The 27,016-nt window shown below is 45.1% G+C and overlaps 1 protein-coding gene across 3 annotated transcripts in view; it reads right to left on the bottom strand.

The window, feature by feature from the left end:
• The window catches only part of LOC112250214 (nectin-3-like protein), a 71,316-nt gene that overhangs the window by 21,436 nt on the left and 22,864 nt on the right, over positions 1-27,016 (bottom strand). The gene's annotated exons all lie outside the window — the stretch shown is intronic.

Below are 27,016 nucleotides of genomic sequence, written 5' to 3' on the forward strand. Positions count from 1 at the left end.
TAGCATACGGACTTCCCCTCGACACACTATACCCTCCATCTGTCTCTCAGTTGGACATCATTTACCTAATAACATCACATTGGTCACATGCACGTGGTTAGCAGACGTTATTGGTCACATGCATGTGGTTAGCAGACGTTATTGGTCACATACACGTGGTTAGCAGATGTTATTCAAATCAAAGTTAATTTGTCACGTGTGCCGAATACAACAGGTAGACCTTACAGTGAAATGCTTACTTACAGGCTCTAACCAATAGTGCAAAAAAGGTATTAGGTGAACAATAGGTAGGTAAAGAAATGAAACAACAGTAAAAAGACAGGCTATATACAGTAGCGAGGCTATAAAAAGTAGTGAGGCTACATACAGACACCGGTTAGTCAGGTTGATTGAGGTAGTATGTACATGTAGATATGGTTAAAGTGGCTATGCATTCATGATGAACAAAGAGGGGTTGGCGGGTGGGACACAATGCAGATAGCTCGGTTAGCCACTGTGCGGGAGCACTGGTTGGTCAGCCCAATTGAGGTAGTATGTACATGAATGTATAGTTAAAGTGACTATGCATATATGATAAACAGAGAGTAGCGGCAGCATAAAAGGTTGAGGGATAGGTTGTTATTCTGGCACCACCCGGCCAGGTCTCTGACTTCCTCCCTATAGGCTGTCTCGTCGTTGATCAGGCCTACCACTGTTGTGTCGTCGGCAAACTTAATGATGGTGTTGGAGTTGTGCCTGGCCATGCAGTCGTGGGTAAACAGGGAGTACAGGAGGGGACTGAGCACGCACCCCTGGGGAGCTCCAGTGTTGAGATGCAGCGTGGCAGATGTGTTGCTGCCTACCCTCACCACCTGGGGGCGGACCGTCAGGAAGTCCAGGATCCAGTTGCAGAGGGAGGTGTTTAGTCCCAGGATCCTTAGCTTAGCAATGAGCTTTGAGGGCACTATGGTGTTGAACACTGAGCTGTAGTCAATGAAGAGCATTCTCACATAAGTGTTCCTTTGTCCAAGTGGGAAAGGGAAGTGCAATAGAGAATGTATCATCTGTGGATCTGTTTGGGCGGTATGCAAATTGGAGTGGAACTTGGGTTTCTAGGATAATGGTGTTGATGTGAGCCATTACCAACCTTTCAAAGCACTTCATGGCTACAGATGTGAGTGCTACGGGTCTGTAGTCATTTGGGCAGGTTGCCTTTGCATTCTTGGGCACAGGGACTATGGTGGTCTGCTTGAAACATGTTGGTATTACAGACTTAATCAGGGACATGTTGAAAATGTCAGTGAAGACACCTGCCAGTTGTATGTTGACCTGTTTAAAAGGTCTTACGTCAGCTACAGAGAGCATGATCACACAGTCGTCTGGAACAGCTGATGCGCTCATGCATGCCTCAGTGTTGCTTGCCTCGAAGTGAGCATAGAAGTGATTTAGCTCGTCTGGTAGGCTCGTGTTACTGGGAAGCTCGCGGCTGTGCTTCCCTTTGTAGTCTGTAATAGTTTGCAAGCCCTGCCACATAAGACGAGTGTCGGGGCCAGTGTAGTATGATTCAATCTTAGCCCTGTATTGACGCATTGCCTGTTTGATGGTTCGTCGCATGGCATAGCAGGATCTCTTGTAAGCTTCCGGGTTAGAGTCCCGCACCTTGAAAGCGGCAGCTCTACCCTTTAGCTCAGTGCGAATGTTGCCTGTAATCCATGGCTTCTGGTTGGGGTATGTATGTACAGTAACTGTGGGGAAGACGTCCTCAATGCACTTATTGATAAAGCCAGTGACTGATGTGGTGTACTCCTCAATGCCATTGGAAGAATCCCGGAACATGTTCCAGTCTGTGATAAAACAGTCCTGTAGTTTAGCATCTGCTTCATCTGACCACTTTTTTTTTGGTGACATACACGCGTTTAGCAGATGTTATTGTGGGTGTAGCGAAGTGCTTGTGTTTCTGGCTCTGACAGAGCAGCAATATCTAACAATTTCACAACATATGCCCAATACACACAAATATAAATCAAGGAATGGGATTAAGAATATATAAATATATGGACGAGCAATGTCAGAGCGGCATAGACTAAGATACAGTAGGATAGAATACAGTATATACATATGAGATGAGTAATGCAAAGTATGTAAACATTATTAGTGACTAGTGTTCCATTTATTCAAGTGGCCAGTGATTTCAAGTCTATGTACATTTGAAGTTGGAAGTTTACATACACTTAGGTTGGAGTCATTAAAACTCATTTTTCACAAATTTCTTGTTAACAAACAATAGTTTTGGCAAGTCTGTTAGGACATCTATTTTGTGCATGACACAAGTAACTTTTCCAGCAATTGTTTACAGACATATTATTTCACTGTATCACAATTCCAGTGGGTCAGAAGCTCAAACATTAAGTTGACTGTGACTTTCAACAGCTTGGAAATTCCAGAAAATGATGTCATGGCTCTAGAAGCTTCTAGAGTTGTGATTCAGTGAAATAATCTGTCAAGTAGCCCGAGTCAATTGGAGGTGTACCTGTGGATGTATTTCAAACTCAGTGCCTCTGCTTGACATCATGGGAAAATCAAAAGAAATCAGCCAAGACCTCAGAAAAAAAATTGCAGACCTCCACAAGTCTGGTTCATCATTGGGAGCAATTTCCAAACACGTGAAGGTAACACGTTCATCTGTACAAACAATAGTACGCAAGTATAAACAACACGGGACCACGCAGCCGTCATACCGCTCAGGAAGGAGATGCGTTCTGTCTCCTAGAGATTAACGTACTTTGGTGCGAAAAACACAAATCAATCCTAGAACAACAGCAAAGGACCAAGTGAAGTGGCTGCAGGAAACAGTTACAAAAGGATCTATATTCACAGTAAAAACGAGTCCTATATCGACATAACCTGAAAGGCCGCTCAGCAAGGAAGAAGCCACTGCTCCAAAACCACCATAAAAAAAAAATCCAGGCTACGGTTTGCAACTCTGCACATTGGGACAAAGATCGTACTTTTTGGAGAAATGTCCTCTGGTCTAATGAAACAAAAATAGAACTATTTGGCCATAATGACCATCGTTATGTTTGGAGGAAAAAGGGGGAGGCTTGCAACCCGAAGAACACCATCCCAACCGTGAAGCACGGGGGTGGCAGCATCATGTTGTGGGGGTGCTTTGCTGCAGGAGGGACTGATACACTTCACAAAATAGATGGCTTCATGAGGGAGGAAAATTACGTGGATATATTGATGCAACATCTCAAGACATCAGTCAGGAAGTTAAAGCTTGGTCGCAAATGGGTCTTCCAAATGGACAATGACCCCAAGCATACTTCCAAATTTGTGGCAAAATGGCTTAAGGACAACAAAGTCAAGGTATTGGAGTGGCCATCACAAAGCCCTGACCTCAATCCTATAGAAGATTTGTGGGCAGAACTGAAAAAGCGTGTGCGAGCAAGGAGGCCTACAAACCTAACTCAGTTACACCAGCTCTGTCAGGAGGAATGGAGAAAAAAATTCATAGTGGGAAGCTTGTGAAAGGCTACCCAAAATGTTTGACCCAAGTTAAACAATTTAAAGGCAACGCTACAAAAAAAACAATTGAGTGTATGTAAACTTCTGACCCACTGGGAATGTGATGAAAGAAATAAAAGCTGAAATAAATCACTACTATTATTCTGACATTTCACATTCTTAAATAAAGTGGTGATTGTAACTGACCTAAGACAGGGGATTTTTACTGAGTTGTGAAAAACTGAGTTGAAATGTATTTGGCTAAGGTGTATGTAAACTTCCAACTTCAACTGTATATAGCTATTTACAGTTTGATGGCTTTGAGATAGAAGACATTTTTCAGTCTCTCGGTCCCAGCTTTGAAGCACTTGTCTGACCTCGCCTTCTGGAGGATAGAGGTGTGAACAGGCAGTGGCTCAGGTGGTTGTGGTCTTTGATTATATTTTTGGCCTTCCTGTGACATCGGGTAATGTGAATGTCCTGGAGTCCAGGTAGTTAATCCCCAGTGATGCGTTGGGCAGACCGCACCACCCTCTGGAGAGCCCTACGGTTGGGGGCAGTGCAGTTCCCGTACCAGGCGGTGATACAGCCCGACAGGATGCTCTCAATGGTGCATTTGTAAAAGTTTGTGAGTTTTATGTGCCTAGCCAAATTTTTTCAGCCTCCTGAGGTTGAATAGGCGCTGTTGACCCTTCTTCACCACACCGTCTGTGTGGGTGGACCATTTCAGTTTGTCAGTGATGTGTACACCGAGGAACTTAAAGCTTTCCACCTTCGCCACTGTGCTCCCTCTGCGGATTCCTGAAGTCCAAGATCATCTCCTTTGATTTGTTGACGTTGAGTGAGAGGTTATTTTCCCGGTTACTCCCAGAGCCCTCACCTCCTCCCCATAGACGGTCTCGTCATTGGTGTTAATCAAGCATGCTACTGTTGGGTTGTCTGAAATCTTGATGATTGAGTTGGAGGCATGCGTGGCCACGCAGCCATGGGTGAACAGGGAGGACAGGAGGGGCCTAAGCACGCACCCTTGTGGGGCCCCAGTGTTGAGGATCGCCGAAGTGGAGGTGTTGTTTCCTACCTTCACCACCTGAGGGCGGCCCGTCAGGAAGTCCAGGACCCAGTTGAACAGGTCAGACCCAGGGCCTCGAGCTTAATGATGAGCTTGGACGTTACCATGTTGTTGAATGCTGAGCTAGTGTCAATGAACAGCATTTTTACATAGGTATTCCTCTTGTCCAGATGGGATAGGGCAGTGTGATTGCATCGTCTGTGGATCTATTGGGGCGGTAAGCAAATTGATGGGTCTAGGGTAACAGGTAAGGTAGATCCTTGACGAGTCTCTCAAAGCACTTCATGATGACAGAAGTGAGTGCAACGGGGCGATAATTTAGTTCAGATACCTTTGCCTTCTTGGGTACAGGAAAAATGGTGGCCACCTTGAAGCATGTGGTGACAGCAGATTGGGATAAGGAGATATTGAATATGTCTGTAAACACACCAGCCAGTTGATCTGTGCATGCTGAGGATGCAGCTAGGGATGCCTTCTGGGTCAGCAGCCTTGCGAGGGTTAACACTTAAATGTCTTAGGCACGTCGGCCACGGAGAAGTAAAGCCCACAGTCCTTGGTAGCGTTATCCTCAAAGCAGCCGTAGAAGGTAAATGCTTGTCCAGAAGCAAGACGTCGGTGTCTGCGAAATGGCTTGTTTTCCTTTTGTAGTCTGATTGCCTGTAGACCCTGTCACAAACATCTCATATCTGAGCTGTTGAATTGCGACTCCACTTTGTCTCTATACTGGCATTTTGCCTGTTTGATTTCCTTGGTGAGGGAATAGCTACACTTTGTATTCTGCCATATTCCCAGTCACCTTGACATGGTTAAATGTGGTGGTTCATGCTTTCAGCTTTGCGTGAATGCTGCCATCTATCTACGGTTTCTGGTTAGAATAGATTTTAATAGTCATAGTGGGTACAACATTTCCTATACACTTCCTGATAATCTCAGATTCTGATTGGTCAGACCAGCATTGCATAGTCCTTAGCACAGTTATTTCCTGTTTGAGTTTCTGCCTATAGGAAGGGAGCCGCAAAATGGAGTCGTGGTCAGATTTTCCAAAAGGAGGGTGGGGGAGGGCCTTGTAGGCATCCCGGAAGTTGGAGTAGCAGTGGTCGAGTGTTTAAGCAGCGTGAGTACTACAGTCAATGTGATGATAGAACTTCTGCAGCCTTTTTATCAAATTTGATTTGTTAAAATACCTAGCTCCAATAAATACGCCCTCGGGATATGTGGTTTCCAGTTTGCATAATGTCCAGTGAAATTCTTTGAGGGCCGTGGTGGTATCGGCTTGAATGGGGTGGATATACACGGCTGTGACTATAACCGAAGATAATTCTCTTGGGAGATAATACGGTCGGCATTTGATGAGGTATTCTAGGTTGGGTGAACAAAAGGACTTGAGTTCCTGTACGTTATCATAATCACACCATGAGTCGTTAATCATGAAACATACACCCCGCACTTCCTAAGTCAGACAGGAAGACCACTGAGTACCTCTCCTCCACCGGCATGGTTTTGGTTTGGCCTCTGGAATCAGTTAAATTGCCCTGGGGGGTGTGAACAAAGGATTCTGGAAAGTCATATTCCTGGTTGTAATACTGGTAGTGCTTGTGAGTTACCGCTGCTCTGATACCCCGGCTGTATGTAATAACACCCCAAAAATTCTGGGCTAATAATGTAAGAAATAATATATTTTTTAAAAACACTGCAGAGTTTCCTAAGAGCTAGAAGCACGGCAGCCATCTCTATTGGTGCCATTTTCACACATAAAAACACATGCAGAGCCTATGTACGTGTAGAAGTATGCTAATAGGTAAGGAGGACAATCCAAATCTAACATGCAGGGTCCAAAAATTTATTAAAATGTTACAAATCGCCAATTGATGCGCCCATTCCATGCAATATCAGTAGCCTAGTCAAACTGTACGCTGTGCCCAGCTTCGCACACGCTAACTAACGCGAGGTAGACAGCATGTACCTGATCTTGTACATCGGCGTGGCACATTCAGCATTCAAATGCTAAAATGGCATGCGTGATATCAAGCTTTATTAGTTGAGTGACCACCTACGTAATTTGCTAGGTAGGTTATTGTTATCTATGCAAAGTTGAAAATTGTGTTTTACCAGAATGAAAGTAAGCTACTGGAGACACACCTAATCTAGCTATAGGCTATCTGCTGAACGGGGCTTAGATTGTCCAGGTTCACCATCAGCAATAGTTTTTGCTTTAAACAATCAGTGTATATGGTCAATTTTAGATATTCAATTATTAATTTAATTCATTTTACCCTGTATACCGCGGAATCACGTTTCAGAGGAAATCCAAAGTTATGCTATATATTCATTGGCTGTCACAGCTAATTTGTAAATGATAAATATTGATGCATTACTAGCTCAAACACTTAATATGCCAGCTCAGAGAGAGCCAGCTCAGAGAGAGCCAGCTCAGAGAGAGCCAGCTCAGAGAGAGCCAGCTCAGAGAGAGCCAGCTCAGAGAGAGCCAGCTCAGAGAGAGCCAGCTCAGAGAGAGCCAGCTCAGAGAGAGCCAGCTCAGAGAGAGCCAGCTCAGAGAGAGCCAGCTCAGAGAGAGCCAGCTCAGAGAGAGCCAGCTCAGAGAGAGCCAGCTCAGAGAGAGCCAGCTCATAGAGAGCCAGCTCATGAGCTCCATCAGCAGATGATTTTAATTTAGAATGGAAAATGAATGTGTTCATGCAACCGAATCGTTTCCCACTAAATCGTTCCGGTATCGTATCCAGCCCCTGTATATAGATACGTATCGAATCGTCTTGAAAGGGAAAGATGCACATCCCTACTAGCTAGCATATAGCCTAATCATGGATGCTATTTTCTAATTTATTAGGATCCCCATTAGCTGTTGCGAAAGCAGGAGCTACTCTTCCCGGGGTCCACACAAAACATAACATAATACAGAACATTAATAAACAAGAACAGAAATACATTGAAAAATAAAAAAATGTTTTTAAGGCACACGTAGCCTACATATCAATACACACACTATCTAGGTCAAATAGGGGAGAGGTGTTGTGCCATGAGGTGCCGCTTTATCTGTTTTTTTAAAAATCTGGTTTGCTGTTCATTTAAAAAACTCAAGTACCGATCGTTACCGCTGGACTCCCTGTTATACTCAAACTATATGTGTGTATATAATATATAGATAGATATGTGTGTGTATATATTATATACATAGATGTGTGTGTGTATGTATACACTGCTCAAAAAAATAAAGGGAACACTTAAACAACACAATGTAACTCCAAGTCAATCACACTTCTGTGAAATCAAACTGTCCACTTAGGAAGCAACACTGATTGACAATAAATTTCACATGCTGTTGTGCAAATGGAATAGACAACAGGTGGAAATTCTAGGCAAATAGCAAGACACCCCCAATAAAGGAGTGGTTCTGCAGGTGGTGACCACGTCTCAGTTCCTATCTATGCTTCCTGGCTGATGTTTTGGTCACTTTTGAATGCTGGCGGTGCTTTCACTCTATTGGTAGCATGAGACGGAGTCTACAACCCACACAAGTGGCTCAGGTAGTGCAGCTCATCCAGGATGGCACATCAATGTGAGCTGTGGCAAGAAGGGTTGCTGTGTCTGTCAGCGTAGTGTCCAGAGCATGGAGGCGCTACCAGGAGACAGGCCAGTACATCAGGAGACGTGGAGGAGGCCGTAGGAGGGCAACAACCCAGCAGCAGGACCGCTAACTCCGCCTTTGTGCAAGGAGGAGCAGGAGGAGCACTGCCAGAGCCCTCCAAAATGACCTCCAGCAGGCAACAAATGTGCATGTGTCTGCTCAAACGGTCTTAAACAGACTCCATGAGGGTGGTATGAGGGCCCGACGTCCACAGGTGGGAGTTGTGCTTACAGCCCAACACCGTGCAGGACGTTTGGCATTTGCCAGAGAACACCAAGATTGGCAAATTCACAACTGGCGCCCTGTGCTCTTCACAGATGAAAGCAGGTTCACACTGAGCACATGTGACAGACGTGACAGCCTGGAGACGCCGTGGTGAACGTTCTGCTGCCTGCAACAACCTCCAGCATGACCGGTTTGGCGGTGAGTCAGTCATGGTGTGGGGTGGCATTTCTTTGGGGGGGCCGCACAGCCCTCCATGTGCTCACCAGAGGTAGCCTAACTGCCATTAGGTACCGAGATGAGATCCTCAGACCCCTTGTGAGACCATATGCTGGTGCGGTTGGCCCTGGGTTCCTCCTAATGCAAGACCTCATGTGGCTGGAGTGTGTCAGCAGTTCCTTCAAGAGGAAGGCATTGATGCTATGGACTGGCCCGCCCATTCCCCAGACCTGAATCCAATTGAGCACATCTGGGACATCATGTCTCGCTCCATCCACCAACGCCATGTGGCACCACAGACTGTCCAGGAGTTGGCGGATGCTTTAGTCCAGGTCTGGGAGGAGATCCCTCAGGAGACCATCCGCCACCTCATCAGGAGCATGCCCAGGCGTTGTAGGGAGGTCATGCTATTTTAGTGTTCCCTTTATTTTTTTGAGCAGTAAATATTATGCACACACATACACACACTACGTGTTCATAGATGACCTCAACTATACTGAACAAAAATAAACGCAACATAAAAACAAAACAAAAGAATTTGTTCCATGTTTCAAGAGCTGAAATAAATGATCCCAGAAATTGTCCATATGCACAAAAAGCTAATTTCTCAAATTTGGCACACAAATTTGTCTACATCCCTGTCAGTGAGCATTTCTACTTTGCCAAGATAATCCATCCACCTGACAGGTGTGGAATATCAAGAAGCTGATTAAACAGCATGATCATTACACGGGTACCTCTTGTGCTGGGGACTCTAAAATGTGCAGTTGTGTCACACAACACAATGCCACAGATATCTCAAGTTGAGGGAGTGTGCAATTGGCAGGATGACTGCAGGAATGTCCACCAGAGCTGTTGCCAGAGATCTGAATGTTAATTTCTCTACCATAAGCCATTTAGAGAATTTGGCAGTATGTCCAACTGGCCTCAACTGCAAACCATGTGTAACCACGCCAGCCCAGGACCTCCACATCCAGACTCTTAACCTGCAGGATAGTCTGAGACCAGCCACCAGGACAGCTGATGAAACTGATGAGTATTTCTGTTTGTAATAAAGCCCTTCTGTGGGGAAAACTCCTTCTGATTGGCTGGGCCTGGCTCCCCAGTGGGTGGGCCTATGCCCTCCCAGGCCCACCGATGGCTGCACCCCTGCCAAGTCATGTGAAATCCATAGATTAGGGCCTAATTCATTTATTTACATTGACTGATTTCCTTATATGAACTTTAACTCTTTGTATTAAATTGTTGCATGTTGCGTTTATATTTTTGTTCAGTGTAGATATCTTTATTTCATGTGTGTGTCATCTGAAGATGATCATAGTCTTTCAATAAACATTAATCGTGTCTGGAAATAGTGTGTGTGTGTGGTCGGGAGAGACTGAGACTGTTAAAAAAAATATATATATATATTTAGTTGAAAGAGCATTGACGTCAGCTCCCGCTTAGACATTCCAAACAAAACACAAGCTTAGTCAGTGCCATCAAACTAAGCATTCACAGACATCTGTGTTGACCTGATCATGAATCCACAGCAACCGGCATTTGGTTTTCCATCATAATAATACACAGGCCAGTGTTTGCGTGTGTTCCCGAAGATCAGTGCATTCTGGTGCAATAGCTGCCTGCCCTACTTCTGACCTGAATCCAGGAATTAAAAGCATCCCTTTGTGAAAATGCTCGCTCTGTCTGTTTCCAATCAGAACTTCCCCCTAAATCCATGTCATCCCCTCCAGTCATTTACATGTCCTGTCCACATACACAGCATTAAGATCAGCAGTGGTCCACAGACACAGACAAAGGGAGAGAGACAACAGGAGAATGCAGAGGGAGAGGCAACAGGAGAATACAGAGGGAGAGGCAACAGGAGAATACAGAGGCAGAGGCAACAGGAGAATACAGAGGGAGAGGCAACAGGAGAATACAGAGGCAACAGGAGAATGCAGAGGGAGATGAAACAGGAGAATACAGAGGGAGAGGCAACAGGAGAATACAGAGGGAGAGGCAACAGGAGAATACAGAGGGAGAGGCAACAGGAGAATACAGAGAGAGATGAAACAGGAGAATGCAGAGGGAGAGGCAACAGGAGAATACAGAGAGAGATGAAACAGGAGAATGCAGAGGGAGAGGCAACAGGAGAATACAGAGAGAGACAACAGGAGAATGCAGAGGGAGAGGCAACAGGAGAATACAGAGGGAGATGAAACAGGAGAATACAGAGGGAGATGAAACAGGAGAATGCAGAGGGAGAGGCAACAGGAGAATACAGAGGGAGATGAAACAGGAGAATACAGAGGGAGAGGCAACAGGAGAATACAGAGGGAGAGGCAACAGGAGAATACAGAGGGAGAGGCAACAACAGGAGAATACAGAGGAGATGAAACAGGAGAATGCAGAGGGAGAGGCAACAGGAGAATACAGAGGGAGAGGCAACAGGAGAATGCAGAGGGAGAGGCAACAGGAGAATGCAGAGGGAGAGGCAACAGGAGAATACAGAGGCAACAGGAGAATGCAGAGGGAGAGGCAACAGGAGAATACAGAGAGAGATGAAACAGGAGAATACAGAGGGAGAGGCAACAGGAGAATGCAGAGGGAGAGGCAACAGGAGAATGCAGAGGGAGAGGCAACAGGAGAATACAGAGGGAGAGGCAACAGGAAAATACAGAGGCAACAGGAGAATGCAGAGGGAGAGGCAACAGGAGAATACAGAGGCAACAGGAGAATACAGAGGGAGATGAAACAGGAGAATACAGAGGGAGAGGCAACAGGAGAATGCAGAGGGAGAGGCAACAGGAGAATGCAGAGGGAGAGGCAACAGGAGAATACAGAGGCAACAGGAGAATGCAGAGGGAGAGGCAACAGGAGAATGCAGAGGGAGAGGCAACAGGAGAATGCAGAGGGAGAGGCAACAGGAGAATGCAGAGGGAGAGGCAACAGGAGAATACAGAGGGAGAGGCAACAGGAGAATACAGAGGGAGAGGCAACAGGAGAATACAGAGGCAACAGGAGAATACAGAGGCAACAGGAGAATACAGAGGGAGATGAAACAGGAGAATACAGAGGGAGAGGCAACAGGAGAATACAGAGGGAGAGGCAACAGGAGAATACAGAGAGAGAGGCAACAGGAGAATACAGAGGGAGAGGCAACAGGAGAATGCAGAGGGAGAGGCAACAGGAGAATACAGAGGGAGAGGCAACAGGAGAATACAGAGGGAGAGGCAACAGGAGAATACAGAGAGAGAGGCAACAGGAGAATACAGAGGCAACAGGAGAATACAGAGGCAACAGGAGAATACAGAGGGAGAGGCAACAGGAGAATACAGAGGGAGAGGCAACAGGAGAATACAGAGGGAGAGGCAACAGGAGAATACAGAGGGAGAGGCAACAGGAGAATGCAGAGGGAGAGGCAACAGGAGAATACAGAGGGAGAGGCAACAGGAGAATGCAGAGGGAGAGGCAACAGGAGAATACAGAGGGAGAGGCAACAGGAGAATGCAGAGGGAGAGGCAACAGGAGAATACAGAGGCAGAGGCAACAGGAGAATACAGAGGGAGAGGCAACAGGAGAATACAGAGGCAGAGGCAACAGGAGAATACAGAGGCAGAGGCAACAGGAGAATACAGAGGCAGAGGCAACAGGAGAATACAGAGGCAGAGGCAACAGGAGAATACAGAGGCAACAGGAGAATACAGAGGCAACAGGAGAATACAGAGGCAACAGGAGAATACAGAGGCAACAGGAGAATACAGAGGCAACAGGAGAATACAGAGGCAACAGGAGAATACAGAGGCAACAGGAGAATACAGAGGCAACAGGAGTATACAGAGGCAACAGGAGAATACAGAGGCAACAGGAGAATACAGAGGGAGAGGCAACAGGAGAATACAGAGGGAGAGGCAACAGGAGAATACAGAGGGAGAGTAAACAGGAGAATACAGAGGGAGAGGCAACAGGAGAATACAGAGGCAACAGGAGAATACAGAGGCAACAGGAGAATACAGAGGGAGAGGCAACAGGAGAATACAGAGGGAGAGTAAACAAATGTATCACTAAGAGATTCTGGCGAAGAGGAAAAAGAAGTGTAAGGAATGAGTCCCAGATAGAATACATGCGAAACATCATAATACCATCATGCTGCAAGCCGCCAGCCCCCTCAACGAAATCACTAATTGCAACAAGCTGCCAGTGGGAAGACATCATTGTATAGCATTGCTTGGCAACTGACTCTAAACATTCCGCCTGTTTTTGTCGTGTCAACAACAATCCCAGCCCAATCTCCCAACCCCCCCGCCAACGGAAAGCAGACCGTTTTTCCTGAGTGTCCCCCTAACAACACCAACCTTTGAACCTGGGGCGACCTGAGCACATAGATAAGAGAGGGGGAGGAGAGGAAAATCAACAGGAGGATGGCCATTCATTAAAGGACAGGATTTAATCAAAGAACACAACAATTCTCTGAACATCCAAGGCCATGTCGTGCCCTGGAGATTAACGGTTGAGTTATGTGGCATTTTATAGGGGTGGGATAAGACCGAGAGGATGGGAAACAGTCAGAAACTCTTTGTAATCCCTCCCTGAATTCTCAGATATTTTACTAGCTTGCAGCGCAACGACTAGAGGTCTGAATTTTCCAAATTACTGCACAGCTCCGCATTGCCCACAGTTGACTTTGCAAGGCTCTTAGGTCAACAAGGAGGAAACACAGTATTGTGTTTACTGTTGGACATCTGTTGACTCTTGCTAGACATGTCAAAGATCACTGGCAGCTGTGTCACTTCCTGGTGGCTCATTTAGTTCGATCGTTACACACAGTGACTGTATTCTCAGACAGGAAATCCACACTAGAACAATTTACACTGCAACCCAGCAGAGGTCGAGCTTCATCCACAGAGGAGGACCTACAGGACGTGGGTTCTGATGAGGGGAACTGTAGAACAGAACCATCCTGTTGTCCAGGAGAGGAGTGGCTGTATCGGTGCTCACTACTGAAACTGGAACTTTAAGATGGAGATTTTTATAATGGGAGTCAGGTGGTTTAAATTGCAATAGATTGTTATATATCCTATTAATAACCAGACCACTAGAGATCTGCTCAATCAGAGCTTTCATCTTCTCTATTGTTATTTTTAGGCTCTCCTCAAAAGCAGAGAGCCTCTTTCACCATGATCTTCAATGTAATCACCTAACCGTCAGGAGAAAGAGGAAAGGCCAACAAATGCTTTCCTCCTCAATGCTCCTGTGATGACATGATCTTCCTTAATAAACGGGTGTGAAAACTACACTTTCAGAGAAACAAACGAAATGTCATTTTCTACTGTATCAAAATGAATCAGCCATGAAGAGAAGCACACACACATACTCATCACAGAGAAGAAGCACGACTGTAGCCTCTGTCACACGCACACACAGTCCTGGCAGCAAGGACAGATCGTTCCCAGAGGAGACTCAAGTGATCATTCTCCCTCCGTCAGCACTACCTTCACATGCACCACTCACGTGGCAGCAGGTGTGTGTGTGTTACTATACCTCTGTGTGCTAGTGATAGGAAGGAACTATTGTTTGTGTTAGTGGCTTCGATAGTGTATTTGGGTATACGTGTCATGAACACATTATATTAAATGACATCAACTCATTGGGAGGTGTTCCTCTAGGTCGTGACGTGTGTTAGAGTTACTACAACAATGCCTGGGTGAAATCTGACTCCATCATCACTGGAGGTCTCAGAGAACTAGAGCCAGGAGTCTAATCAGGATTGTACAATATTTGCTCATTTGTATTTAAAAAAAAATATTATTCAAGCTCTGTCAAGTCAGTTGTTGATTATTGCTTGACAGCCATTTTCAAGTTTTGCCATTGATTTTCAAGTCGATTTAACTTCTTAGGGAGGATGTTCCCTCGGGGGGGGATCAAATCAGCGGGTAGTCAGCGGATATTTTAGAGCGTCACTGATCGTTTTTCGATAAAATTCAAACTTTCATTAAAACACACATGCAAGGTATTGAATTAAAGCTACACTCGTTGTGAATCTAGCCACCGAGTCAGATTTGTAAAATGCTTTTCGGCGAAAGCATGAGAAGCTATTATCTGATAGCATGTAACACCCCAAAAGACCCGTAGAGGATGTAAACAAAAATAATTAGCGTAGTCGGCGCTACACAAACCGCACAATAAAATATAAAACATTCATTACCTTTGACCATCTTCTTTCTTGGCACTCCTTGATGTCCCATAATCAATACTGGGTCTTTTTTGGGATTAAATCGGTCCATATATAGCCTAGATATCGATCTATGAAGACTGTGTGATAAACGGAAAAAAATAGCGTTTCATAACGTAACGTCATTTTTTAAAAGTTAAAAAGTCGACGATAAACTTTCACAAAACACTTCGAAATACCTTTCTAATGCAACTTTAGGTATTACTACACGTTAATAAGCTATAAAAATCATCAGGAGGCGATGTAAATTCGATAGTTGGCCGTGTGGAAAAAATGTCCGGAAAAACAGAGACAATGCCTCAGGTTGGTGGTCGGAGGGAATCGGTTCCCTTTGGTCGGATCTACCAAGAATCAAATCAGAATCAAATGAGGAGACTCTATACATCCTGTGGAAGCTGTAGGTACTGCAAGCTCGGCCTCATTTAATACGGTTCACCTTTAACAATTCATGGAAGTGGCGCATGGATATTTTTTTCCATCTCCAGTGATCAGATTTTCCTGCGCTTTTCGATGAAACAGACGTTCTGTTATAGTCACAGCCGTGATTTAAACAGTTTTAGAAACGTCTGAGTGTTTTCTATCCACACATACTAATCATATGCATATACTATATTCCTGGAATGAGTAGCAGGGCGCTGAAATGTTGCGCGATTTTTAACAAAAAGCTGCGAAAATTCGCAGCCTCCCCAAGAGGTTTTAAGTCAAAACTAAGTAGGCCACTTGGGAACATTCAATGTCATCTTGTTAAGCAACTCCAGTGTATATTTGACCTTGTGTTTTAGGTTATTGTCCTGCTGAAACGTGAATTTGTCTCACAGTGTCTATTAGAAAGCAGACCAGGTTTTCCTCTAGGACTTTGCCTGTACTTAGGTATATTATGTTAATTTTTATCCTAAAAAACTCCTTAGTCCTTGCCGATGACAAGCATACCCATAACATAATGCAACCACCACCATGCTTGAAAATATGAAGAGTGGCACTCTGTGATGTGTTGGATTTGGCCCAAACATAAGGCTTTGTATACAGTTCATTTCTTTGCCATATTTTTGCAGTTTTACTTTAGTGCCCTAATGCTAAAATGAATATTTTCTTTCTGTACAGACTTCCTTCATTTCACTCTGTGATTTAGGCTAGTATTGTGAAGTAAGTACAATGTTGATACATCCTCCCATCAAAGTCATTAAAGTCTAACTGTTTTAAAGTCACCATTAGCCTCATGGTGAAATCCCTGAGGGGTTTTCTTCCTCTCTGGCAACTGAGTTAGGAAGGACACCTGTATCTTTGTAGTGACTGGATGTACTGATACACCATCCCAAAGTGTAATTAATAACTTCACCATGCTCAAAGTGATATACAATGTCTGTTTTTTATTTTATATATCTCCCAATAGGTGCCCTTCTATGTGAGTCAATGAAAAACCTCCCTGGTCTTTATGGTTGAATCTGTGTTTGTAATTCACTGATTGACTGAGGGACCTTACAGATCATTTTGTGTGGGGTACAGAGAGGACGTAGTCATTCATAAATCATGTTAAACACTATCATTGCACACACAAGTGAGTCCATGCAACTTATTATGTAACTTGTTAGACAGTTTTTTAAATAATAATACATTTCCACAGGGCCATGGAAATTGACGAGGGTTAAGCACATTTTTACTCCTGAACGTATTTAGGCTTTCCATAACACAGAGGTTGAATACTTATTGACTCAAGACATTTCAGCATTTCATTTTCAATTAATTTGTAAACATTTCTAAAGACTTAATTCCACTGACATTATGGGGTATTGTGTGTAGGCCAATGACACAACATTCATTTTAAATTCAGTCTGTAACACAAAATGTGGCAAAAGTCAAGGGGTGTGAATACTTTCTGAAGGCACTGAGAGAATACTGTAATATCCAAGTGTATTGATGGACATACTAAGGACAGATCCATTAGTACCAATATAAAATGGCTGTTATTAAGTTTGATCATTTAACTCAACTCCCTCCCTATGGTGGGGAAATTGGGAGAGTGAGCAGGGTGACTCTCTTTGTGGTGGATGATGCACGTGGTGACATGGTTGGAGAGCCACTTCAGCGAGCACAGACAGCAGGTGTTCTAGTCAGAGAGAACAGACTAGGGCTTTAACACGGACTTCATCTGTCAAACACTGAACACACACAGTTACATGCGCGCTGAACACAGGGACAGAAGGTTTAGTCATTACGTGTGTGTGTTTGCTTTTACACACAAGGTCACAGGTTAGATCATTACTTTGTGCACAGTAGCAGCTCTAGAGGCATCAGGTTTCCCCCCTCTGAGCATTGGAATGCACAGGAGACTTGACATAAGTCCTCGCCAAAATAAAAACATATGCCCCAGCTCCAGAGATGCTGAACTCTCCAGAGGTGGTTAACTCTGTCTGGAGGAGGGGAAGGACTCATCCCCCCCACAGGCCTCCTGTACCTGACAGGGGAGTACATCTCTGCTGGGTGATGGAGGAACCAGGCCTCCTGTACCAGACAAGGGAGTATATCTCTGCTGGGTGATGGAGGAACCAGGCCTGCTAGGGTAATGTCATGGCCATGATAACGCAGGGCTCATACTGTGGAAGCTAGTACTTTGCTAATGGTGTCATAATGCCTTACTAATGCTGTAATAATGTTGTGGTAACACTGGCAAAACCATTCCAGAATGTTTATATAAAGGTTGGTCAATATGGGGGGAGAGCGGCTTGGGGGGAGTGACTCATGGAGTTCAATCATCTTAATAAACTACAGACAGAAGAGCGGCCTTCCTTTACAAAGAGTAGGTCTCTCTCAACTCCATCCATCCTTCACATAAGCATACAGCCATGGCATTCACAGACCCTTATTCTGAGATGAATTAAAGAAATGTGGTGAAACCTAAATGGACCGTCACATTGAAGAGCACCACTCTCTCCCATATCATTCAGCGGCGTGACAGCGAAAACAAGGGTCCTGAACCAAGGAGGAAAGGTCCATGTGGATAGAGAATCAGAAGGATAGCTACAGACAGGCACCACCAGTGGCTTGGAGCCTATGACTGTGGGTTGACGCACTAGGACAGCCAGGGGAGCAGTCATGGATAGTGTACAGGCCCATGCTAATGAGGTAGGGAACACATCCTGTGTGTGTGAAACGGTGAACAACTCACACAGTCACCTCACTGAGGGAATGCCAGGAACGCACCAAGCCAACACGGCCTGCACGCCTAAAAACATATTCGACAATGGACTCCAAGGACACAAAACTGCCTAGCATATCTGGCCAGCCAGACTGTGGAGGGAAAATCCCCTTCAAAAGACCATTCCCAATTCCCATAAACTCTCTCTGACAGACAAACACTTAACTGGTGCAAATGAGTCAGATAAGAGACATATGATTGCTTAGTAATATGAGTTTAAAGAGTGAGAAAGCAGAGGGAAGCTGAGGCACTGCCTATCCATAGAGGAAGAAAACAGAGCACCTTGTAGATTGATGATGACTCAATCTCAGGCAAAGGGGTCCACACTAATGTAGGCTTTTTCACATATTTTTGCATCTCATTCTTGCATCAAAGAGCAGCAGAGGGTGTATAATGCCCAGGCGTTGTGTGTAGGCACTCAAACTCACACAAACAGACCACACGTTACTCAATGACTCTCACCTATTTCAGACACTTTGTTTGCATGCCAGCCAAAGCTGCTCTACATGTTCATTAATCGACTAGTAGTAGAACTACAGAGATGTGGCTGCTAGCTGCTGTACACAGATTGCCCTTCTGAGAAATCTCCAGGGAGAGAGCGAGAGAGAGTTGGGAAAAGAACGTAAGGGAGTAAAAACAAGGACAGCAACAGCTAGGCAAGAGGGAATGATGTCTGCTGAAGTTTTGTAAGTGTTAAGGTAATTTGGCTGCATTTACACAGGCAGCCCAATTCTGATATTTTTTTCCACTAATTGGTCTTTTGACCAATCATATCAGATCTTTTCACATCACATCTTTTTCAGAGCAATTACAGAGATCAAAAAAATAAATAAAAAAATCTGAATTTGTCCGCCTGTGTAAATGCAGCCTATGAGCCTCAGGCCTTGAGACTGGTTGATTGGTAGATTTGGGGATGAATGAGATGGTCTGATTGGCTGTGGTTTGAGCTAGTTTAAATAGAGGTTGCCTGTCGCCAGGAGTACCACAGTATTTATGTGTGTGAATGTGTGTGTGTTTGAGAAAGAAAGACCAGAAGAGGGAGAGAGAGTGAATCCTATCCCAAAGCGAAATGTAGTTATGAGGGATGTGGCACAACACCAGGCAGCATTCTGTGGATCACAGAGGTTTCTCCTTCCACAACCCTCCCGCTCTCTGACTCCTTTACTTTACAGAAAACCCCAACTAAAACAAGCTTTGTTGGCAGTGCCACAAAGTACCAAGACAAGAGCGATTAGGAAAATATCTTGACATAGTAATAATAGCCTTAACGGTGACTGCTGCGTATCTCGGTTCTGTGAAAACTAGGCTAGTTTTGAACTGTGGTTACTCCTGAGACATACTACCCACTAAGACATGTTTACATGCTACGTTTCAGTTAAGTCTCTGAAGAAAGTCATTGTTTGCAGAGTTGTTATAAAGTATTGTTTCCTATGGTTGTTGTGAGTCGTATTTACAGCCTTCCTCCTCAGGTAACCAATAGGCCTTGTGTTTAACTGTGTAACTCATAGAACCAACCACATGATCTGCAATAAGCCCTCAACGTAGGCTAAGGTGCTCACACTCAATCACAAGGCCTGGAATGCCCTTATTCAGCCACCTCAAAGTAGAGGTTTCAAATCATCAAGTAAATTACAGTATGGTCGGGAAAATAGCATACACCAGGTTTTTAAAAAGGACCAAAGAGTTTGGTTTGCTTAGTGTTTTCATTTTTGTCTGGAAATATATCACAATACTGGTATCGTCCCAGCCCTAAAAGACAAGACTAACTCTACTGAACAAAAATATAAAACGCAACCATTTCAATGATTTTACAGAGTTACTGTTCTCCACCCACTTGGGAGCCAGGCCCAGCCGCTTGGGAGCCAGGCCCAGCCGCTTGGGAGCCAGGCCCAGCCGCTTGGGAGCCAGGCCCAGCCACTTGGGAGCCAGGCCCAGCCACTTGGGAGCCAGGCCCAGCCACTTGGGAGCCAGGCCCAGCCACTTGGGAGCCAGGCCCAGCCACTTGGGAGCCAGGCCCAGCCACTTGGGAGCCAGGCCCAGCCACTTGGGAGCCAGGCCCAGCCACTTGGGAGCCAGGCCCAGCACTTGGGAGCCAGGCCCAGCCACTTGGGAGCCAGGCCCAGCCACTTGGGAGCCAGGCCCAGCCACTTGGGAGCCAGGCCCACCCACTTGGGAGCCAGGCCCAGCCAATCATAATTTGTTTTCCCCCATAAAAGGCCTTTATTACAGACAGCAACACTACTCAATTTCATCAGCTATCCAGGTGGCTGGTCTCAGACGATCCTCCAGGTGAAGAAGCCAGATGTGGAGGTCCTGGGCTGGCATGGTTACACAAGGTCTGCAGTTGTGAGGCCAGTTGGATGTGAGGCCAGTTGGATGTGAGGCCAGTTGGATGTGAGGCCAGTTGGATGTGAGGCCAGTTGGATGTGAGGCCAGTTGGATGTGAGGCCAGTTGGATGTGAGGCCAGTTGGATGTGAGGCCAGTTGGATGTGAGGCCAGTTGGATGTGAGGCCAGTTGGATGTGAGGCCAGTTGGATGTGAGGCCAGTTGGATGTGAGGCCAGTTGGATGTGAGGCCAGTTGGATGTGAGGCCAGTTGGATGTGAGGCCAGTTGGATGTGAGGCCAGTTGGATGTGAGGCCAGTTGGATGTGAGGCCAGTTGGATGTGAGGCCAGTTGGATGTGAGGCCAGTTGGATGTGAGGCCAAATTTTCTAAAACGACATTGGATGCAGTTTATTGTAGAGAAATTACCATTCAAATCTCAGGCAACAAGCTCTGGTGGACATTCCTGCAGTCAAATCAAAATAAAATCCAATTTATTTGTCACATACACATGGTTAGCAGGTGTTAATGCGAGGGTAGCGAAATGCTTGTGCTTCTAGTTCCGACCATGCAGTAATATCTAACAAGTAATATAACCTAACAATTTCACATCAACTACCTTATACACACACAAGTGTAAAGGAATGAATACGAATATGTACATAAAAATGAGTGATGGCCGAACGGCATAGGCAAGATGCAGTAGATGGTATAGAGTACAGTATACACTAAAGGCTGACCGATTATGATTTTTCAACGCCGATACCGATACCAATTAAACCGGCCAATTTAAAAAAATGTTTTACTTACACACGCACACACACTTTTGTAATAATGACAATTGCAACAATACTGAATTAATTTTATATTAACTTAATATAATACATTAAAAAAATCAATTTAGTCTCAAATAACATGAATGATGAATGTTGAAAACAAAAACTGTAATTTCTATATGCAGGAAATCCTATTTTAATAATGCACGAAACACAGACCTTATTTGAAGTAGATCAAGACATTCTCTATGGAAGACATGAACGGTTAAATAATGAAGGAACCCCTTTCAAGTTCAGCCGCAAGTTATTTCAGGAATTACAACGCGCCAACTATTTCTCTCTAAACCATATACCTTTGACTATTACGAGCCTGCTGCTGCCTACCACGCCTCAGTCAGACTGCTCTATCAAATCATAGACTTTACTATAATAAACACACAGAAATATGAGCCTACGAGTTTATTCCGTTTCGTATTTTATCTAAAGGGTGGCATCCATGAGTCTAAATATTCCTGTTACATTGCACAACCTTCAATGTTTTGTCATAATTACGTAAAATTATGGCAAATTAGTTCGCAAAGAGCCAGGCGGCCTGAACTGTTGCATATACCCTGACTCTGCGTGCAATGAACGCAAGAGGTGACAATTTCACCTGGTTAACATTGCCTGCTAACCTGGATTTCTTTTAGCTAAATATGCAGGTTTAAAAATATATACTTCTGTATTGATTTTAAGAAAGGCATTGATGTTTATGGTTAAGTACACATTGGAGCAACGACAGTCGTTGATTGATTGTTTTTTATAAGATAAGTTTAATGCTAGCTAGCAACTTACCTTGACTTACTGCATTCACGTAACAGGCAGGCTCCTTGTGGAGTGCAATGTAATCAGGTGGTTAGAGCGTTGGACTAGTTAACTGTAAGGTTGCAAGATTGGATCCCCCGAGCTAAATAGGTAAAATTCTGTCATTCTGCCCCTAAGCGAGGCAGAACGTTCCTAGGCCTTCATTGAAAATAAGAATGTGTTCTGAACTGACTTGCCTAGTTATATAAAAATGTAAAAAAATGTAAAAAAAAAAAAAAAAAAAAAAAAAGGCACCCAAAAATACCAATTTCCGATTGTTATGAAAACTTGAATTCGGCCCTAATTATTCGGCCATTCCGATTAAAATCGGTCGACCTCTAGTATATACATATGAGATGAGTAATGTAGGGTATGAAAACAGTATATGAAGTGGTATTGTTTAAAGTGGCTAGTGATACATTACATCAAGATGGCAAGATGCAGTAGATGGTATAGCGTACAGTATATACATATGAGATGAGTAATGTAGAGTATGAGAACATTATATAATATAAAGTGGTTAGTGATAAATTGATTACATCATTTTTCCAATATTAAAGTGGCTGGAGTTGAGTCAATATGTTGGCAGCAGCCACTCAATGTTAGTGATGGCTGTTTAACATTCTGATGGCCTTGAGATAGAAGCTGTTTTTCAGTCTCTCGGTCCCCGCTTGATGCACCTGTACTGACCTCGGCTTCTGGATTATAGCGGGGTGAAGAGGCAGTGGCTCGGGTGGTTGTTGTCCTTGATGATCTTTTTGGCATTCCTGTGACATCAGGTGCTGTAGGTGTCCTGGAGGGCAGGTAGTTTGCCCCCGGTGATGCGTTGTGCAGACCTCACTACCCTCTGGAGAGCCTTACGGTTGTGGGCGGAGCAGCTGCCGTACCAGGCGGTGATACAGCCAGACAGGATGCTCTCGATTGTGCATCTGTAAAAGTTTGTGAGTGTTATTGGTGACAAGCCGAATTTCTTCGGCCTCCTGAGGTTGAAGAGGCGCTGCTGCGCCTTCTTCACCACGCTGTCTGTGTGGGTGGACCATTTCAGTTTGTCCGTGATGTGTACGTCGAGGAACTTGAAACTCTCCACCCTCTCCACTACTGTCCCATCAATGTAGATAGGGGGCTGCTCCCTCTGCTGTTTCCTGAAGTCCACGATCATCTCCTTTTGTTTTATTGACATTGAGTGTGAGGTTATTTTCCTGACACCACACTCTGAGGGCCCTCCCTGTAGGCCGTCTCGACGTTGTTGGTAATCAAGCCTACCACTGTAGTGTCGTCTGCAAACTTGATGATTGAAGTCGTGGGTGAACAGGGAGTACAGGAGAGGGCTGAGAACGCACCCTTGTGGGGACCCAGTGTTGAGGATCAGCGGGGTGGAGATGTTGTTCACCACCTGGGGCAGCCCGTCAGGAAGTCCAGGACCCAGTTGCACAGGGCGGGGTCGAGACCCAGGGTCTCGAGCTTGATGACGAGATTGGAGGGTACTATGGTGTTAAATGATGAGGTGTAATCGATGAACAGCATTCTTACATAGGTATTCTTCTTGTCCAGATGGGTTAGGGCAGTGTGCAGTGGGATGGCGATTGCGTCGTCTGTGGACCCATTGAGGAGGTAAGCAAATTGGAGTGGGCTTATGGTGTCAGGTAGGGTGGAGGTGATATGGTCCTTGACTAGTCTCTCAAAGCACTTCATGATGACAGAAGTGAGTGCTTCAGGGCGGTAGTCATTTAGCTCAGTTACCTTAGCTTTCTTGGGAACAGGAACAATGGTGGCCCTCTTGAAGCATGTGGGGACAGCAGACTGGGATAAGGATTGATTGAATAGGTCTGTAAACACACCAGCCAGCTGGTCTGCGCATGCTCTGAGGGCGTGGTTAACACATTTAAATGTTTTACGCACGTTGGCTCCAGTGAAGGATGGCCCGCAGGTTTGGGTATCGGGCCGTGTCAGTGGCACTGTATTGTCCTCAAAGCGAGCAAAAAAATGTAGTCTGTCTGGGAGCAAGGCATCGTGATCCGTGACTGGGCTGGTTTTTCTTTTGTAGTCCGTGATTGACTGTAGACCCTGACACATACCTCTCATGTCTGAGCCGTTGAATTGCGACTCTAGTTTGTCTCTGTACTGACGCTTAGCTTGTTTGATTGCCTTGCGGAGAGAATAGCTACACTGTTTGTATTCGGTCATGTTTCCGGTCACCTTGCCCTGATTAAAAGCAGTGGTTCGCACGTTCAGTTTTGTGCGAATGCTGTCATCAATCCACGGTTTCTGTTTGGGGAATGTTTTAATAGACGCTGTGGGTACGACATCACTGATGCACTTGTTAATAAACTCGCACACCGAATCAGCGTATTCCTCAATGTTCTTGTTCGCCGCAATGCGGAACATATCCCAGTCCACGTGATTGAAGCAATCTTGAAGCGCGGAATCCGATTGGTTCCGACCAGCGATGAACAGACCTGAGCGCGGGAGCTTCCTGTTCTAGTTTCTGTCTATAGGCTGGGAGCAACAAAATGGAGTCGTGGTCAGCTTTTCCGAAGGGAGGGCGGGGGAGGGCCTTATATGCATCGCGGAAGTTAGAATAACAGTTGTCTAGGGTTTTGCCAGCCCTGGTAGCACAATCGATATGCTGATAGCATTTAGGGAGCCTTGTTTTCAGATTAGCCTTGATTAATATCCCCAGCTATAATAAATGCAGCCTCAGGATATATGTGGTTTCCAGTTTACATAGAGTCCAATGAAGTTCTTTCAGGGCCGTCGATGTGTCTGCTTGGGGGGGAATATACACGACTGTGATTATGATCGAAGAGAATTCTCTTGGTAGATAATGCAGTTGGCATTTGATTGTAAGGAATTCCAAGTCAGTTGAGGATGCCTGGTCATTCTTTAAAAGTAACTTCTTCACCATTTTAGATAAGCATGCTCCGTTCAAAAAATGCAGAACTAAGAACAGATATAGCCCTTGGTTCACTCCAGACCTGACTGCCCTCGACCAGCACAAAAACATCCTGTGGCGGACTGCAATAGCATCGAATAGTCCCTGCGATATGCAACTGTTCAGGGAAGTCAGGAACCAATACACACAGTCAGTCAGGAAAGCTGAGGCCAGCTTCTTCAGGCAGAAATTTGCATCATGTAGCTCCAACTCCAAAAAGGTCTGGGACACTGAAGTCCATGGAGAACAAGAGCACCTCCTCCCAGCTGCCCACTGCACTGAGGCTAGGGAACACTGTCACCACCGATAAATCGATGATTATCGAAAACTTCAACAAGCATTTCTCAGCGGCTGGCCATGCCTTCCGCCTGGCTACTCCAACCTCGGCCAACAGCTATGATCGAAGAGAATTCTCTTGGTAGATAATGCGGTTGGCATTTGATTGTAAGGAATTCTACTGTGAGAGCATTTTTTTACTGTGTTATTGACTTGTTAATTGTTTACTCCATGTGTAACTGTGTTGTCTGTTCACACTGCTATGCTTTATCTTGGCCAGGTCGCAGTTGCAAATGAGAACTTGTTCTCAACTAGCCTACCTGGTTAAATAAAGGTGAAATAAAAATAAAATAAATAAGTCCATGCCAATTTCACACTCCCTCAACATGAGACATCTGTGGCAATGTGTAGTGGGACAACACTGCACATTTTAGAGTGGCCTTTTATTGTCCCCAGCACAAGGTGCACCTGTGTAATGATCATGCAGTTTAATCAGCTTCTTGATATGCCACACCTGTCAGGTGGATTTCTTGGTGAAGGAGAAATGCTCCCTAACAGGGATGTAAACAACTTTGAGAGAAATACGCTTTTTGTGCTTACGAAACATTTTGGGGATCTTATATTTCAATTCATGAAACCATTTTTGTTCAGTATAACTTGAGACAGACTACCTTTTTATATCTCAGTTCAGGCATACGTGGTAAAACACACAAACACGCTGTGCGCACAGATAAACATTAGGCTGGTCTTCCAGTGCCAACAAGAGCTCATTAAAGCCTTCCAGGTCCATGGGCTGACACAAAGACAGGGTGAGGGCTGACAGTGAACCCCACAGACCCACCACACAGTGGCCTGGTGGTCGGTCCCCGTCAGAGACTCAGTTAGTGACTGACTGCCGAGGAACCACAGTTGGATGTAACAACCTCCACTAGCACTGGACAGGATGACATCACAGAGGAGCCTCATTCAATACCCATCTGAGTCCCCCAACAGGAAACAACATCCGAGCAGTTAGAGATTACACTGGGCCATAATGGCATTAAAACAATCTGTGAAAGGGTAACAAATGTTACCAAGTGCAGTGTATTCATAATTGATGGGCTGCTGTTATGGAACAGTGTGTTCACAACTCTGCACATGCTCGGCTACACACAGCAGCATTCTGTCCTTAGCCTGTCAGCATTACTCTACTCATCTGACATGTCTTCTAGTGCACTGACAAAGAGGTTGGATTATAAGAATAAAAAGTGCTCATACTGCAGGGATTCTCTGAGTGAAGAGGAAATACTGTGTGCTTTTGGAGCTGTGTATGAACCCACCCATCCCTTTGGACACATTATCAAGGAGTGCCCTACTTTCTCACAGCGCCCCTCTCCTCTCTGCACTGTCTGTGGGTGGGAGTAACAGTAAGAGCAACTATAAAACAACCTCAATAGCGGAGGTTAAGTGATTCTGTTCTGGGGAAGAATGGATAGGCCTATAACTTCCCCAGAGGGACTCAACCCCCCACAACCCTAAGGTTACAAGTTCCCTGGCATTCCCACACATTCCCTTAGCAGCGTCAACCCATACAGTAGACTGGGGGGTCTGAAGAAGCAGCGTCAACCCATACAGTAGACTGGGGGGTCTGAAGAAGCAGCGTCAACCCATACAGTAGACTGGGGGAAACTGAAGAAGCAGCGTCAACCCATACAGTAGACTGGGGGGGGGTCTGAAGAAGCAGTGTCAACCCATACAGTAGACTGGGGGGTCTGAAGAAGCAGCGTCAACCCATACAGTAGACTGGGGGGTCTGAAGAAGCAGCGTCAACCCATACAGT

Source organism: Oncorhynchus tshawytscha, linkage group LG30 (assembly GCF_018296145.1).
Source record: "Oncorhynchus tshawytscha isolate Ot180627B linkage group LG30, Otsh_v2.0, whole genome shotgun sequence".
Classification (NCBI taxonomy): domain Eukaryota; kingdom Metazoa; phylum Chordata; class Actinopteri; order Salmoniformes; family Salmonidae; genus Oncorhynchus; species Oncorhynchus tshawytscha.